At 42.6% G+C, this 18937-nt stretch overlaps 1 long non-coding RNA gene across 1 annotated transcript; it reads left to right on the forward strand.

Annotated features, from left to right (window-relative positions):
- The first annotated feature begins 8703 nt into the window (after positions 1-8703).
- Positions 8704-13646, forward strand: LOC144898333 (uncharacterized). Its single transcript, XR_013627238.1, has 8 exons — positions 8704-8781; positions 8841-8950; positions 9079-9538; positions 9615-9727; positions 9838-9915; positions 10376-12265; positions 12348-13514; positions 13553-13646. It is a non-coding gene; the product is annotated as an uncharacterized LOC144898333 (long non-coding RNA).
- Positions 13647-18937: the final 5291 nt, after the last annotated feature.

Below are 18937 nucleotides of genomic sequence, written 5' to 3' on the forward strand. Positions count from 1 at the left end.
TTTCAATATTCTTCAGGAAGAAATATGTATAATATGTAATATTTGATTTCATGTCTTCATTTGGAGCTCCTCCATGTTTATTTGATGGTAAACAGTTGGACAAGTTGGCCATTATATGCAGTGGTGGAGTGAGTACACGACTTCAGTACTTGAGTAAGAGTACAAATCCTCCTTGTCAAATTTACTCCACTACAAGTAAAAGTAGCTCTGTCAAAATGTTACTCGAGTAAGAGTATGAAATCAATTTTCTACTCGAGTACAAATTACAAAGTACAAATCCTTAAAATCTGTACTCAAGTAAATTTACTCCGTTACTTTCCACCACTGATTATATGTAATAAACAAGTTTGACCATTAAACTGACTGAACTGTATTTATGTTCATAAAATTAATGTTATTGATAAAAAAAACAATTGAGAAAACAATTTGAAATATTTGTGATGAGGAATGAAAAACAAATGAGCTGGAATAGCTTAAATTAATTATATTGACAACTTCATTGAACTTTAACCATTTTATTAAAATTGAGTTGGTTCACCTGAATTGAACTTGAACCATTTTATTAAAATGAAGTTGGTTCACCTTAATTAACTGTTTGCAGGATGAAGTAAATCATGTCGGTTGTCCTTAAATAACTTAGTTTCTAACATTAAAAGACTTGTTGGATTTACTGAAAGGTTTTAGTTGGAATTTCTTAAAAAGATTGACGCAAATTGTTACCTTCATTGAATTAAGCTGAGCCACTATATTTTTTTTTAGAGTGTATAGAACAGAAATATAAAGTGCTTGTTGAATTGCACGTTGCTCTCCTGCCTAAGAATAAAAGATAAATGATGACAGAATTACAGACTTATGACATACTACAATAATGAATTAGCAGTTATAATTTGTGGCTACCCAACTATGTAAAAATGCAACATTATAACATACAATAGATAACACACAACAAATCAGCAGCAGTGGACAAGTTAAAAATTATCACAATCAGTGGCAACGGGTTTGATTTTCCAAAGTTGAAGATGCTTGGAAAATGAAGCAATAGTGGGTAGATCAGGCACTTGGTGCGGAGTTCCAAGAATTTGTCGCTCCGTAGGAAAAAGTTGCTTGACCAAAGGTCCTTCTCCTTAAAAGAACAGTGGGTTAGCACAGCAAATCAGAGACCTTTTCTCCAAAAATAACAGGTGGACGAGAGCTTGGATGACTCTGACCTATCTCGCTTATGGGCGGTACAAAGTCAAAGTCTTCTTTTGGAAGCCTCAGTCCTCCTGTGGGCGTCTCTTTCCCGAGTGAATGGTCTTATATGGTAGAAGCACATGCATGCAGAAGCCAACTTTTAACATACACTTGCATACTTGCACTTAAGTGCGTTCACACTGTGTACAAGCAGAACAGAGACACCTAGTGCCAAAAACGCAGAACTACAGCACACAGACTTCCCACAATGCCATTTTTCTTAAAGGGCCATGACGCACTTTCCGGAAACGATGGTCGCAACATTCAGATGAAGCACGGACGGCCGGAAGCCCCGCCCGGCACGCTATAGAGCGGTTTCAAATAAAAGAGGGACGGCCTGAGGGCAACCTGCTTCTTACGCACTTTGAAGAAAACTGAGCAAGTGTGAGTAGTAAGTACGCAAACTCTCTGTACTCTTTGTACACGCTATTAAAACATTATAATTGTTAAATGGCTTTAAGTGACCTTTAAACGGCATACATTGAGCTAGCTTAAGTAGCACACGGCCTTCAACTTCAGAGGCTCATATTCAAAAAACTAAAGCAGACAGCAGGCTGAATTCTATATAGTTTGAAAGCATATTGACTGCGCTTTCCCTCCTTTTTTTGTTTTACAGAACTCCCTTCTATGGCAGGAGGCTGGTCCACCGGTCACACCTGTAATTGATTGCAGCAGCTACTAACAGTGAACATGGCCACCTTGTGCCATGCCATTCTGCGCATGCGTCAGAGGATCGTTTGAGCTCAGACTTCCCAAGGCGAAGTTCGAGGGCGCCATGTTTTCACGGGAAGACGATGGAAGACGATGGAAGACGACGGAAGACGACGTGGACAGTCGTTTAACAAGGAAATTCATCGATGTGGAGCCATATGGGTAGGTCATATGCTTATCTGACTTGTTTTCTGTCACCTTTCCTGTTCCTGTTCAATGTTTACGTCAGTGCAGTGTCATAATGTGACATACGCAACGTTAGCATTAGCTTACCTTTAGCCTGCCAGCCAGCTAGCTAGCTAGCTAGCTAGCTCGCTATCAACTGCGAGCTGTTTTCGGTTGCAGAACAGGAGATTTTTATGTTTATTAAATGTGTAAGGATTCGTCCCTTTTATATATGTTATGTGATTATTTTGGCAGCAACAGTGTCCTCTAAGCCATGGGAACCGCGTGTAGCGCAAACATTTGTTGAAGTATGCTAGCGACCTGAGTCTTGTGGATACCGTCGGGGAGCGGGAGTTTTTGTTTGTGACAAGTATTCCATGGAAGTGAATTTTGGAACTTTAATTTCACCTATACACATACACGATCTCTAGACACCTGGGGTGAAGGACGCGCCACAGAGAGGCCGCCGCCGGGGTCAAGGTGGCCAACCCCTACAGAAGGTAACATTACAATATGTATATGGTTATTTGAATCTGGAAATGGCAGTTTAGCCTTTTAAGTTTTATTGATTTAAAGAGTTGGATAATGGAGTTCCTCAACGATATCCCGTTGTGAGGAAAAAAGAGTTTTGTTTAGGTTAGGTTTCAAGACACAGATGAAAAATGTGTATTAACCCATTGATGCATAAGTGGGTCAAAAATGACCCAGTCAGGTTGTTTTCTTGAAATATCTTCATAATGATTTTTTTTTTATCATTTCATATTCCAGTTATTCCGAAAAAAAACATGTTTTTAATATAATACCATTCAAATTTTTAACTTACCTTTTATACATTTCAAGAAATATGGACTCTTATGGAAGAGTGTAGGGTCCAGTCACTCATGCATCTTAGGGTTAAGAACTAAGTTGATTTTGAGTGTTTTGTTTAAAAAAAAAAAACAAAAAAAAACCCAACAAATATTGTCAAGCAGCTTTGTCGTTTGGACTACTAACCATTGTGATGATTTTAGATTTTGTAGTTGCCATAATTGAAATGATTTCTCCATCCATTTAACAGAATGCTGAAGGATGTTGACGCTCAAGAATTTGGTCCCAACAGCTTAGACAAGGTAAGATTACAGTACAGCTGTTGAATGACACCAACATGGTTTAGTTATTCATTCATTTTCTATGTCTCTTATCCTCACTAGGGTGGGGGTATGCTGGAGCCTGATTTGGGGCGAGAGGCGGGGTACACCCTGGACCGGTGGCCAGCCAATCCCAGGGCACATACAGTACATCCGGAAAGTATTCACAGCGCTTCACTTTTTCCACATTTTGTCAAGTTACAGCCTCATTCCCAATTGTATTAATTTAATCTCTTACCTCAAAATACTCCATTATGACAATGTGAAAAAGTTTTTTTTTTACTTTTTTGAATTTATTAAAAATAGAAAACAAAAAAATCACATTTACATAAGTATTCACAGCCTTTGCCATGAAGCTCAAAATTGAGCTCAGGTGCATCTTTTTTCCACTGATCATCCTTGAGATAATAACTGTCTATATAAGGTCCCACAGTTGACTGTGCATGTCAGAGCACAAACGCCAAGCATGAAGTCAAAAGAACTGTCTGTAGACCTGCGAGACAGGATTGTCTTGAGGCACAAATCTGGGGAAGGATACAGAAACATTTCTGCTGCTTTGAAGGTCCCAATGAGCACAGTGGCCTCCATCCCTACAGTGAAGCATGGTGGTGGCAGCATCATGCTGTGGGGATGTTTTTCAGCAGCAGGAACTGGCAGACTAGTCAGGATAGAAGGAAAAATGAATGCAACAATATATAGAGATATCCTGGATGAAAATATTGCTGCATTCATTTTTCCTTCTATCCTGGCTGGTCGAATAATGGGGGCCACTGTGCTCATTGGGACCTTCAAAGCAGCAGAAATGTTTCTGTATCCTTCCCCAGATTTGTGCCTCAAGACAATCCTGTCTCGCAGGTCTACAGACAGTTCTTTTGACTTCATGCTTGGCGTTTGTGCTCTGACATGCACAGTCAACTGTGGGACCTTATATAGACAGTTATTGTATTTCCAAATCATGTCCAGTCAACTGAATTTACTGCAGGTGGACTCCAATTGAGTGTATAGTAGACACCAAACGTCCAGAAGGAGGCGACTGGCACACTAGTGTGGGAAGTCCATACCTGCATGAGGAAAGTGGAAGTCAAAAAATAATCATTCTAATAATACGATTCCCAATTAAGGGAATAAATCCCAGGTCTTTGGTTTAGTTATGAAATGTTGAATTCATTTCACAGGTGCCTCAACCTGTGGCTGTGTTGTGTTTTTGTGCACAGTCATCTGGAAGTAAATACAGCTTTACTACAAATGCAGTGAAGCTGTTCTGGTTTGAAATAATGTTTTGTAGAAGATGTGTTAAGATCATTTCATTCAAAGAAGGCCATCTTAAAAAAATACTACACAATCATATTGGAAAAGTGGTGTAGGTGGTAGCTTAAATCATGTAAATATTACTTATAATTTGCTCCAAATAAAGTCAGGGAAAACTAGTTAAACAATCCTGAAAAGCGAGTACATTTATATGGATTTTGAAGTAGATTCAAAGGTAGTTTGGGGTCAAATTTACTAGCAAAGAGTACCTCTTTCATTCAAAAAAAGTAAATTTGACCAGAGTATTTCCCAAGGAAAAGTTGCTTGGGAATTGTGCGTGCAAATTGTTACCTAGCTTTTCTCAAGTAAATGGCACTCCAAATTTTTTTTCAGTGTACTGCCCAGTGGACCGCGACCTCCTCCAGCTGTTTTTGGGAGTTCTTTTGTCTCTGGACTGCTCCATGGTATGCCTTCTGCCCCTATCGCCTTGCTTTTCCTTTTTTGGACTGCACTAATGAATACAGATATTCTGGCTGCCACATGAATTACATGTGCAGCATTCTCCATCCATTTAACAGAATACTGAAGGATGTTGACGCTCAAGAATTTGGTCCCAACAGCTTAGACAAGGTAAGATTACAGTACAGCTGTTGAATGACACCAACATGGTTTAGTTATTCATTCATTTTCTATGTCTCTTATCCTCACTAGGGTGGGGGTATGCTGGAGCCTGATTTGGGGCGAGAGGCGGGGTACACCCTGGACCGGTGGCCAGCCAATCCCAGGGCACATACAGTACATCCGGAAAGTATTCACAGCGCTTCACTTTTTCCACATTTTGTCAAGTTACAGCCTCATTCCCAATTGTATTAATTTAATCTCTTACCTCAAAATTCTACACAAAATACTCCATTATGACAATGTGAAAGTTTTTTTTTTTACTTTTTTGAATTTATTAAAAATAGAAAACAAAAAAATCACATTTACATAAGTATTCACAGCCTTTGCCATGAAGCTCAAAATTGAGCTCAGGTGCATCTTTTTTCCACTGATCATCCTTGAGATAATAACTGTCTATATAAGGTCCCACAGTTGACTGTGCATGTCAGAGCACAAACGCCAAGCATGAAGTCAAAAGAACTGTCTGTAGACCTGCGAGACAGGATTGTCTTGAGGCACAAATCTGGGGAAGGATACAGAAACATTTCTGCTGCTTTGAAGGTCCCAATGAGCACAGTGGCCCCCATTATTCGACTAGCCAGGATAGAAGGAAAAATGAATGCAGCAATATTTTCATCCAGGATATCTCTATATATTGTTGCATTCATTTTTCCTTCTATCCTGACTAGTCTGCCAGTTCCTGCTGCTGCTGCATGATGCTGCCACCACCATGCTTCACTGTAGGGATGGAGGCCACTGTGCTCATTGGGACCTTCAAAGCAGCTGAAGTGTTTCTGTATCCTTCCCCAGATTTGTGCCTCAAGACAATCCTGTCTCGCTGGTCTACAGACAGTTCTTTTGACTTCATGCTTGGCGTTTGTGCTCTGACATGCACAGTCAACTGTGGGACCTTATATAGACAGTTATTATATTTCCAAATCATGTCCAATCAACTGAATTTACTGCAGGTGGACTCCAACTGAGTGTATAGTAGACACCAAACGTCCAGAAGGAGGCGACTGGCACACTAGTGTGGGAAGTCCATACCTGCATGAGGAAAGTGGAAGTCAAAAAATAATCATTCTAATAATACGATTCCCAATTAAGGGAATAAATCCCAGGTCTTTGGTTTAGTTATGAAATGTTGAATTAATTTCACAGGTGCCTCAACCTGTGGCTGTGTTGTGTTTTTGTGCACCGCCATCTGGAAGTAAATACAGCTTTAGTACAAATGCAGTGAAGCTGTTCTGGTTTGAAATAATGTTTTGTAGAAGATGTGTTAAGATCATTTCATTCAAAGAAGGCCATCTTAAAAAAAATACTACACAATCATATTAGAAAAGTGGTGTAGGTGGTAGCTTAAATCATGTAAATATTACTTATAATTTGCTCCAAATAAAGTCAGGGAAAACTAGTTAAACAATCCTGAAAAGCGAGTACATTTATATGGATTTTGAAGTAGATTCAAAGGTAGTTTGGGGTCAAATTTACTAGCAAAGAGTACCTTTTTCATTCAAAAAAAGTAAATTTGACCAGAGTATTTCCCAAGGAAAAGTTGCTTGGGAATTGTGCGTGCAAATTGTTACCTAGCTTTGCTCAAGTAAATGGCACTCCAAATTTTTTTTCAGTGTACTGCCCAGTGGACCGCGACCTCCTCCAGCTGATTTTGGGAGTTCTTTTGTCTCTGGACTGCTCCATGGTATGCCTTCTGCCCCCATCGCCTTGCTTTTCCTTTTTTGGACTGCACTAATGAATACAGATATTCTGGCTGCCACATGAATTACATGTGCAGCATTCTCCATCCATTTAACAGAATACTGAAGGATGTTGACGCTCAAGAATTTGGTCCCAACAGCTTAGACAAGGTAAGATTACAGTACAGCTGTTGAATGACACCAACATGGTTTAGGTTATTCTATGCTTTACAGTGTCAAAACCTTTTTTCAAGTCGAAGATTGGTTTGAAATTGGAAACGGACAAGGATCTACGTTCTTATATATTGAATGACAGCTGATGCCTTCCATACACAAGGAAAAACTGCCGCAGAAATTGAGAGAGTGAGATTTGTGGTTACAGGAGTTATTGATGTACAATTGAGTTCTTTCAACATAAAAGTATCAATGCCCAATCTGCATCTTTTGTTTTAGAATATTTAATCCTTAATCCATTTGTAGAAAGCTTGCTGGCCACAGTAAAGTAGCAACTCGTCACATTATGAATACATGTACCAGATGATAAATGATGAGTTTTGTTGCTCCATCAGGTTACATCTGGAGGTGTTTGATAAAGACATGGACATGAAGGATGACTTTATGGGAAGGTACTGCTTCCAGTACACATTAGTAGTGTTGTTATTATCGATACTGTCACATACTGCAACTGCTTGATAATACTGCTTACTACCTCCAGCGCAGCGATGCCAGTATTGAGAAGAGCACCGCCATCCTCCTTTATCTACACTTTATTGTCCGATTCACAAGAAAAATTATGTCACACACTTACAGTATATTAAAGACAGGTTGTAGAATTTGATATGGTTGGAATCATTTAGAACATTCATGTAGAACGCAAATGATATTAAATATATATGTATAAATATCAAATATTGCAGTGTAAATAAATAAAAATAAACATGAATTAGAGAAAAGAAATCCATTCCATTATCAAGTGGTTGAAATAATTGTCATGTTTCTCAACATGCAGGCTGAAGGTCAAACTGAAGGACATAATTGATTCTCAGTACACGGATCAGGTATGGAAACGGCTTATATTATTGTCATTGAATTGTTCAAGCATTCAAAGGATTGTGTGTGTTTTATGTATCAGTGTATCAGTACACGCTCAGTGATGTCAAGTCAGGTCGCGTTCACCTGATCCTGGAATGGCTTCCAACAGCCTCGGAGGCAGACCAACTGGATAAGGGGGGTGCTTCCAGAAGAAGAAAAAGCGTACTAATGCTTCATTCAACTATAAAAAATACTAATATCGAACCATTCTCTTCAGATTCTCAAGTTCTACTCCAGGCAGTCCTACCAGAACAAAGCCGTTCCATCTGTGGGACTTTTGTTTGTCTTCATCGAACAAGCAGATGGTTTACCAGTAAGTGAGTCGAGGAGGTACTGAGGAGGCATGATCTGTGTTTTATTATGACCCATGTGGCGTGTCAACAGGTGGAAAAGAGCCAAAAGTGGGAGCGGATATGCTTCTTGGAAAAACATCCCACAAAACTACTGTGAGACTACTAAGCGTGGCAACTAGCCAAATAATAACCAGGGTATTGGCATCCGGGACTAACACGTCCATCTTTGCTGTAGGTGTGTGATCGCACGACATCACCTCAGTGGAATGAGGCGTTCTGCTTCCTGGTTCATGACCCTAGAGAAGAGAATGTTGTTGTCAAGGTAAGTTAACAATATTATTTTTAGTATTTCCACCATGTGATATCAACAAACTTGACTTGTATTACTATCTTTACACTTTGTTTCTCCAGCTCTCTCACAGCTGGACGTTGCCCATGGGTTCCTTAGTCGTCCCAATCAGAGAGCTGCTCTCGGAACCAGAACTGGTCCTGGATCAGTGGTTCCATCTGGATGGCGCCTCCCCAGAGAGTCAGATTCTTCTTCGAGCTGAACTCAAGGTAGGCGATCTCTCATTCTAGTCTTAACTCGCACCAGACTTCACATGCAATTGTTGCAGATGCTGATTCCGAGCAAATGTCCTCGTGGTGATCATGAGGCTAAATTCACTTCCAAAGACTCCGACCGCTCGACTGAGCAGCAGAAACGGGAGGCAGATGTGATGCAAAAGTGAGCGCTGCGTATATCCAAGCACACTAGTCTCAGGTCTTATTTGGTTTTCATGCTACATTGGGTTCTTAGGTCAAGTTTGGTGGACACTCGGGTAGAAACTCTTTTCTATGTCTTATCCTCACTAGGGTTGGGGTATGCTGGAGCCTGATTTGGGGCGAGAGGCGGGGTACACCCTGGACCGGTGGCCAGCCAATCCCAGGGCACATACAGTGCATCCGGAAAGTATTCACAGCGCTTCACTTTTTCCACATTTTGTCAAGTTACAGCCTCATTCCAAATTGTATTAATTTAATCTCTTACCTCAAAATACTCCACTCCACTAATGAACTGCACTAATGAATACAGATATTCTTGCTGCCACATGAATTACATGTGCAGCATTTTTGGTAGGTTGAGCGTTGTTGCGCTTCCACCTGAATTGGCATCAGCTGTTGGGGCTCGATTGCGAGGCGGTGCCAGGGTTATTGATGGGTCTTGGCGTCACCGGGGCGCTCATTGTTCCTTGCTTTTCACCTGTCGAGGCTGTGTTGGCGCGCTCCGGTGGCGGGCTCTGGTCTGTCGTGCCATCAGCAGCGTATGTGAAAGGTAGGCATAAAATTACTGGGCGTGTACCGGTGACGGTGCATCATGTGACCGCAGCCATGGTTGTTTTAATTTGCAGCGGGGTTGGTTGTTGAGGACCTGGCGTGCATTTTGGAGGGCTTGCAGGAAGTGCAGTGTCAGCCTCTTGAGGCTAGGATTGCACTGGCTGTGTGTTAAGCTACCTTTGCTCCGGTAAGCTGCCGATGCTTTAAACAAGCAGAAAGCTAACTTTAGCACCACATGTTGTCTGTCTCAAAGTTAAATGATCTGGTTAGATAATTAATTTTCTTTTTTGTGGTTAGCACAGAGAGGTTGTCACGTTCCGGCTTGGGAGCTTTACGGCACGACCCCAGGATGCAGAGATGAGGACCCAATAGCAGGTAAAAAGGCATTTATTGTTGATACTATGCAGCAGACCAACGCACTAGCATGTTCAACAGAGAAAACAACATCAATGACCCAACAAAGAAAGGAGCGCGCACCTGAACCAAATAGGCATCACAAATAATGAGAAACAGGTGCGGGAGATAATGGACATCAACTGAAAACACAGCAGAGCAACACAGGAAGGAAATACAAAACAAGGGCATGAACGAGGAACTGAGGAAAACTAAGAGCTGTCACAAGGGGGTGACAGACGTTAAACTATTTGTTGGCAAATTCAGGTTCAACATTCAGTGTGTGTGTGTAAAATGTTGCAGATTGAATAGTTTAACAGGCTAACACACATAATATTGTTTGAAGCAATGTCGGTGTGTTCTGTTGTACTTTGCTAGCTCTGACAGAGGTTTAAACTTCAAAAGTGGTGCCCTGTCTAATATTTTGTGTATGTGTTTTCAGGTTGCTGCAACGAACGTGACTCGGCACTGTAAGTTCTGTTCAGCTTTTTTTTTTACCACTAGAACATCTATTTAAACACTGTAGATTGCAGCACAACCACTTTTCAAAAATGAGCCCCCTCCCATGCCTCCATGATGATTGCATGTGCACATTTCAGACACTTGGTGCACTGAGTAGTCACCTGTCAAGATATCATACTTAATTGTGACTTTTTAGTGTCCTTTATGCACATCTGAGCAACCATTTTCAGTCTGTACTCCTCAGTCACATAAGATCACACTTAAAAAAGAACGAGACAGAGGTATAGTATATAAAATAATTATCTAACCAGATCATTTAACTTTTAAATAGACACAACACATGGTGCTAGAGTTAGCACAAATGTCTACTCTTCATTGAACGCCATAAAAGTAGAGTGCACCAAGGGAGTCTTGCATCAGACTTTTCTAGTGACATTGTCTTTGAGCATACTCACAATCAACATGCTTTCGGCTGGCTATATTTTCCTAATAACACGGTATCTATAGACATTAACTGTAGATACTGTACAAGGTGAGCTGATCCAAGAGCAGCCCCAGTCCTGTTTTTGTGAATGATTATATTTTGTTGTTGTTGACATGTGCTGGCAATTTGCTCCTCATGTGCTGGAATGTTGTTGACAAATGGTATGACGTTATTGTACATTTTTAGCGCGCGCGCTTTTATTTTGAATTTCTTTCAAACCCCGCCGACGGCAGCAGTGCGCTTTCGTCACTGGTGAGTAGCATGTCTTTATCTCTATCATGTAATATTCTCGTATTAAACCAACATTACCACAGACGTATTGTGAGCTAAGCCAATGGTAAATTTGCAAAAGTGCCTGTTTGAACTGTGCTAATGTTCTAGCTAACAAGTGTTTTGGCTAACCTTCTAGCTAACAAATGGTTTAGCTAACGTTTATAGTTAGTTAAACCTGGTTTAGTTAGTTAAATAAACAAAGGTGCAGTAGTACTATGGTGCCAGATATTGACCCCAGTCATTTAAGTAGGGACATTTTTTTTGGTCTTGTTTATGATAGTGTTACTCAACAGCTTGATGTGTTGCTTTCAGGGATTCAATGAGTTTAATTATCATCTCATCAGTTGATGTGTGTGAGTGCATATGTCATAACTTAGAAGAGAGTTAGGAGTCTTAGGAGAGAAAAAGTCACCCATTGTTGAACATCTATGCTGGCTGTACAGTCATAGCTAGTATATAGTTTGTGCTAAAATTGTGAATTTGACCTGAAATTGTATTTTACAGTTGGTGGGTGAATGTTGACCACAAAGCATTTACCTGTGCAAAAACAATAATTATAGGAAGTGTCCCTTGTTAACTTCTCTCAACCATTGTCTTCCTGTCCCATTTAGAATTGTCCAGATCACACTGCCAGAAAGTGTTCTTTGCCACGCGAGTCATTGAAATGTATTAGTTTGCCACATTTGCACAATGTACATGTTGTCAGTTTGTGCTCATCTGTCATTTTCAGTTCTGATATTACTGCACTTGCAAGCTCAAATTGTAGTAGGCCATGTGACGTGCATGATGACCACTAGTTGGCGGTACATACCAAGTAGAAACAGCAGTAGATTACAGTGACCCCTATTTTTGTATTTATATATCTATAAATATATAATATAATTATATATATTTTTGTATTAACCACAAGTGATGATCCCCCGTTGACAACCAGGGTTAGGGTCCGGGGTTGGAGTCAGGGGTTAGGATGAACTGAAGTGTTTGTGCTGTCTTCTACAGGCTGGATGAAGGCCAGCCTTGCTAGCGCTCTCCACTCACACCAGGCCTGTGGGGCAAAAACAGTATCTGCAGCTTCAACTCTGGGTTCTTCTCCCCGTCTTAACCAATGGAAGGGTTAGGATGCACTGAAATGTTCATGCTGTCTTCTCCTGACAATAGTCACAAGTTAGCAAAGGTGGGGTGTTTGTGCTTCCAGGTTCTTCTGTTGATCCCGAAGGACAACACCAGTTTTTCCACCTTTGTGGGAACGATTGCGTTGGCAAGAAGATCCTTGGCATTCCTGAAGGTGTCCCCCGGAAAGCTGTCCACCTGCAGGTCTGGGAAGTCATTTGGTGGAAACTGGAATCTCCCAGGATGACGAATCTCTTCCGCACGGCAAGTTGCCAATCAACCATTTTCCTGGTGGTGTGCCGATGACGCTGGACCAGTTGCTTTTGGCTCCCGCCGATTGAGCCGGACATAGAGCTGTCGAAGCTGATGTCCGCCAGTATATCTTCCCATTGGCCTTTTTCCGCAGGTGACTCCCTTGGTGGCGTAAGTAGTGGGGCGTCGTCAAGCAAATTCTGACTCCCAACAGCAAAGGGCCTATGTGGTCCGAGTTGGTAGGGGACCGGGGGGTAACCGATTCCCCTCGCGCCATCTGATCCAAGAGCAGGGACAGCTGGTCACCGTAATCGTCGGATTCCTCTCCCGGTGGCTGACCTTGGTCGAGGTTTTTCTCTTTCCTCGTGCGTTTGCGCTGGGTGCTGACCCAGGGGGTAGCGCTGGAGTCTCAGGGGTTTTGTCCTTCGGCGGTAAGGATGTTTTGCAGGTCTTGCAGGTCTTGGGATGAGGATACCTCTGGTTCTGTTTGGATACCGGCATCCAGGCAGGCCCCGGCAACTGTTGGATCGAGCCGAGAACGAAGAGAAGTGGTTGGGATGGATGGCCTTCCGGCGTCCCAGAGGTGGAGGGTTCCCAGAGGTGGAGGGTTCCTCCAAATCTTGTTCCAATCCTTGGATGTCAGGGTTTGTCGGTGGCGGATCTTCGTTTTGTGCGGGTGGTTTTACAGGTTCATATTCCTGGATTCTATTTTTCAATTTCTCTAGGGTTCTCAACGGAAAGCGAATTCTGACTCCCAACGCCGAAGGGCCTCTGTGGCCTGGGTTGGTGGGGGAGTGGGGGGAACCGATTCCCCTCGCGCCATCAGATCCAAGAGCAGGGACAGCTGGTCACCGTAATCGTCGGATTCCTCTCCCGGTGGCTGACCTTGGTCGAGGTTTTTCTCTTTACTCGTGCGGTAGCGCTGGAGTCTCAGGGGTTTTGTCCTTCGGCGGTAAGGATGTTTTGCAGGTCTTGGGATAAGGATTTACAGGTTTTACAGGTTTTACAGGTTTCACAGGTTTTCACAGGTTTTCACAGGTTTTCACAGGTTTTCACAGGTTTTCACAGGTTTTCACAGGTTTTCACAGGTTTTCACAGGTTTCACAGGTTTCACAGGTTTCACAGGTTTCACTTTCTTAGGGTTCTCAACGGAAAGCGAATTCTGACTCCCAACGCCGAAGGGCCTCTGTGGCCCGGGTTGGTGGGGGAGTGGGGGGAACCAATTCCCCTCGCGCCATCAGATCCAAGAGCAGGGACAGCTGGTCACCGTAATGGTCGGATTCCTCTCCCGGTGGCTGACCTTGGTCGAGGTTTTTCTCTTTACTCGTGCGGTAGCGCTGGAGTCTCAGGGGTTTTGTCCTTCGGCGGTAAGCATGTTTTGCAGGTCTTGGGATGAGGTTTTACAGGTTTTACAGGTTCATATTCCTGGATTCTATTTTTCAATTTCTTAGGGTTCTCAACAGAAAGCGAATTCTGACTCCCAACGCCGAAGGGCCTCTGTGGCCCGGGTTGGTGGGGGAGTGGGGGGAACCGATTCCCCTCGCGCCATCAGATCCAAGAGCAGGGACAGCTGGTCACCGTAATCGCCGGATTCCTCTCCCGGTGGCTGACCTTGGTCAAGGTTTTTCTCTTTCCTCGTGCGTTTGCGCTGGGTGCTGACCCAGGGGGTAGCGCTGGAGTCTCAGGGGTTTTGTCCTTTGGCGGTAAGGATGTTTTGCAGGTCTTGGGATGGAATGAGGGCACCCAAGTTTGTTTGGCTTGGGGGTCTCAACGGAAAGCTTGCAGCTGAATTTGTGTAGGCAGAAGTCGGTTCTATGTTTATACGACCTTTCGTTGGGGAGTTACTGGCGAAAAACGTCGCCCATTGAGATTGCATTGTTGGAAGCAGCAGTCCATTAAAGTGACCACGAGATGGTGGTATTTACCGAGTAGAATAGCATTACTTTAAAGTGACCCCTAGTTGGCAGTACATAGCAAGTAGAAATAGCAGCCTCCCCCCTCCCTCACCCCCTGCCTTCCTCATTTGGGCCCAGCCTTCCACACCCCAGTCCCCGAGCCCCCCAGCCTTCTACATTTAGGCCCAGCCTCACCCGTCCCACACCCCAGCCCCCCACTCCCTCGCCCCAGCCCCCCCAGCCTTCTTACACTTGTGCCCAACCTGTGGAGGGCAGTAATACGCCTTGGAGCGTTGAAACAAAAGAGGAAGAAGACAGACTGGCAGAGAATGGTGGTATCAACGGACCAGCTAACCGAAGGAAACATGAGTAGTCTGCGCTGCGCCGTTGGGTAAGTAGTCAACATAGATCTCGTTTGAATGTTTGGGTTAGGGTTTTAGGGCTATGGTTGGAGGAGGGTTTTAGGGCCGAGTTAGGGCTGGCTAGGGCGAGTTGGGGCCAGGGCTCTTTAGGGCTGGCTAGGGCGAGTTAGGGCGAGTTGGGGCCAGGGCTGGCTAGGGCGAGTTGGGGCTAGGGCGAGTTGGGGCCAGGGCTGGCTAGGGCGAGTTGGGGCCAGGGCTCTTTAGGGCTGGCTAGGGCTCGTTAGGGCCAGATATAAATTTGACCATCCATTTAACAGAATACTGAAGGATGTTGACGCTCAAGAATTTGGTCCCAACAGCTTAGACAAGGTAAGATTACAGTACAGCTGTTGAATGACACCAACATGGTTTAGTTATTCATTCATTTTCTATGTCTCTTATCCTCACTAGGGTGGGGGTATGCTGGAGCCTGATTTGGGGCGAGAGGCGGGGTACACCCTGGACCGGTGGCCAGCCAATCCCAGGGCACATACAGCGCATCCGGAAAGTATTCACAGCGCTTCACTTTTTCCACATTTTGTCAAGTTACAGCCTCATTCCAAATTGTATTAATTTAATCTCTTACCTCAAAATACTCCATTATGACAATGTGAAAAAGGTTATTATATTTCCAAATCATGTCCAATCAACTGAATTTACTGCAGGTGGACTCCAATTGAGTGTATAGTAGACACCAAAAGTCCAGAAGGAGGCGACTGGCACACTAGTGTGGGAAGTCCATACCTGCATGAGGAAAGTGGAAGTCAAAAAATAATCATTCTAATAATACGATTCCCAATTAAGGGAATAAATCCCAGGTCTTTGGTTTAGTTATGAAATGTTGAATTAATTTCACAGGTACCTCAACCTGTGGCTGTGTTGCGTTTTTGTGCACCGTCATCTGGAAGTAAATACAGCTTTAGTACAAATGCAGTGAAGCTGTTCTGGTTTGAAATAATGTTTTGTAGAAGATGTGTTAAGATCATTTCATTCAAAGAAGGCCATCTTAAAAAAAATACTACACAATCATATTAGAAAAGTGGTGTAGGTGGTAGCTTAAATCATGTAAATATTACTTATAAATTGCTCCAAATAAAGTCAGGGAAAACTAGTTAAACAATCCTGAAAAGCGAGTACATTTATATGGATTTTGAAGTAGATTCAAAGGTAGTTTGGGGTCAAATTTACTAGCAAAGAGTACCTCTTTCATTCAAAAAAAGTAAATTTGACCAGAGTATTTCCCAAGGAAAAGTTGCTTGGGAATTGTGCGTGCAAATTGTTACCTAGCTTTTCTCAAGTAAATGGCACTCCAAATTTTTTTTCAGTGTACTGCCCAGTGGACCGCGACCTCCTCCAGCTGTTTTTGGGAGTTCTTTTGTCTCTGGACTGCTCCATGGTATGCCTTCTGCCCCCATCGCCTTGCTTTTCCTTTTTTGGACTGCACTAATGAATACAGATATTCTGGCTGCCACATGAATTACATGTGCAGCATTCTCCATCCATTTAACAGAATACTGAAGGATGTTGACGCTCAAGAATTTGGTCCCAACAGCTTAGACAAGGTAAGATTACAGTACAGCTGTTGAATGACACCAACATGGTTTAGGTTATTCTATGCTTTACAGTGTCAAAACCTTTTTTCAAGTCGAAGATTGGTTTGAAATTGGAAACGGACAAGGATCTACGTTCTTATATATTGAATGACAGCTGATGCCTTCCATACACAAGGAAAAACTGCCGCAGAAATTGAGAGAGTGAGATTTGTGGTTACAGGAGTTATTGATGTACAATTGAGTTCTTTCAACATAAAAGTATCAATGCCCAATCTTTTGTTTTAGAATATTTAATCCTTAATCCATTTGTAGAAAGCTTGCTGGCCACAGTAAAGTAGCAACTCGTCACATTATGAATACATGTACCAGATGATAAATGATGAGTTTTGTTGCTCCATCAGGTTACATCTGGAGGTGTTTGATAAAGACATGGACATGAAGGATGACTTTATGGGAAGGTACTGCTTCCAGTACACATTAGTAGTGTTGTTATTATCGATACTGTCACATACTGCAACTGCTTGATAATACTGCTTACTACCTCCAGCGCAGCGATGCCAGTATTGAGAAGAGCACCGCCATCCTCCTTTATCTACACTTTATTGTCCGATTCACAAGAAAAATTATGTCACACACTTACAGTATATTAAAGACAGGTTGTAGAATTTGATATGGTTGGAATCATTTAGAACATTCATGTAGAACGCAAATGATATTAAATATATATGTATAAATATCAAATATTGCAGTGTAAATAAATAAAAATAAACATGAATTAGAGAAAAGAAATCCATTCCATTATCAAGTGGTTGAAATAATTGTCATGTTTCTCAACATGCAGGCTGAAGGTCAAACTGAAGGACATAATTGATTCTCAGTACACGGATCAGGTATGGAAACGGCTTATATTATTGTCATTGAATTGTTCAAGCATTCAAAGGATTGTGTGTGTTTTATGTATCAGTGTATCAGTACACGCTCAGTGATGTCAAGTCAGGTCGCGTTCACCTGATCCTGGAATGGCTTCCAACAGCCTCGGAGGCAGACCAACTGGATAAGGGGGGTGCTTCCAGAAGAAGAAAAAGCGTACTAATGCTTCATTCAACTATAAAAAATACTAATATCGAACCATTCTCTTCAGATTCTCAAGTTCTACTCCAGGCAGTCCTACCAGAACAAAGCCGTTCCATCTGTGGGACTTTTGTTTGTCTTCATCGAACAAGCAGATGGTTTACCAGTAAGTGAGTCGAGGAGGTACTGAGGAGGCATGATCTGTGTTTTATTATGACCCATGTGGCGTGTCAACAGGTGGAAAAGAGTGGAAAAGAGCCAAAAGTGGGAGCGGATATGCTTCTTGGAAAAACATCCCACAAAACTACTGTGAGACTACTAAGCGTGGCAACTAGCCAAATAATAACCAGGGTATTGGCATCCGGGACTAACACGTCCATCTTTGCTGTAGGTGTGTGATCGCACGACATCACCTCAGTGGAATGAGGCGTTCTGCTTCCTGGTTCATGACCCTAGAGAAGAGAATGTTGTTGTCAAGGTAAGTTAACAATATTATTTTTAGTATTTCCACCATGTGATATCAACAAACTTGACTTGTATTACTACCTTTACACTTTGTTTCTCCAGCTCTCTCACAGCTGGACGTTGCCCATGGGTTCCTTAGTCGTCCCAATCAGAGAGCTGCTCTCGGAACCAGAACTGGTCCTGGATCAGTGGTTCCATCTGGATGGCGCCTCCCCAGAGAGTCAGATTCTTCTTCGAGCTGAACTCAAGGTAGGCGATCTCTCATTCTAGTCTTAACTCGCACCAGACTTCACATGCAATTGTTGCAGATGCTGATTCCGAGCAAATGTCCTAGTGGTGATCATGAGGCTAAATTCACTTCCAAAGACTCCGACCGCTCGACTGAGCAGCAGAAACGGGAGGCAGATGTGATGCAAAAGTGAGCGCTGCGTATATCCAAGCACACTAGTCTCAGGTCTTATTTGGTTTTCATGCTACATTGGGTTCTTAGGTCAAGTTTGGTGGACACTCCGGTAGAAACTCTTTTCTATGTCTTATCCTCACTAGGGTTGGGGTATGCTGGAGCCTGATTTGGGGCGAGAGGCGGGGTACACCCTGGACCGGTGGCCAGCCAATCCCAGGGCACATACAGTGCATCCGGAAAGTATTCACAGCGCTTCACTTTTTCCACATTTTGTCAAGTTACAGCCTCATTCCCAATTGTATTAATTTAATCTCTTACCTCAAAATTCTACACAAAATACTCCATTATGACAATGTGAAAAAGTTTTTTTTTTACTTTTTTGAATTTATTAAAAATAGAAAACAAAAAAATCACATTTACATAAGTATTCACAGCCTTTGCCATGAAGCTCAAAATTGAGCTCAGGTGCATCTTTTTTCCACTGATCATCCTTGAGATAATAACTGTCTATATAAGGTCCCACAGTTGACTGTGCATGTCAGAGCACAAACGCCAAGCATGAAGTCAAAAGAACTGTCTGTAGACCTGCGAGACAGGATTGTCTTGAGGCACAAATCTGGGGAAGGATACAGAAA

Source organism: Doryrhamphus excisus, linkage group LG4 (assembly GCF_037039965.1).
Source record: "Doryrhamphus excisus strain RoL-2023G ecotype Guam linkage group LG4, RoL_Dexc_Guam_v1.1, whole genome shotgun sequence".
Taxonomy (NCBI): Eukaryota; Metazoa; Chordata; class Actinopteri; order Syngnathiformes; family Syngnathidae; genus Doryrhamphus; species Doryrhamphus excisus.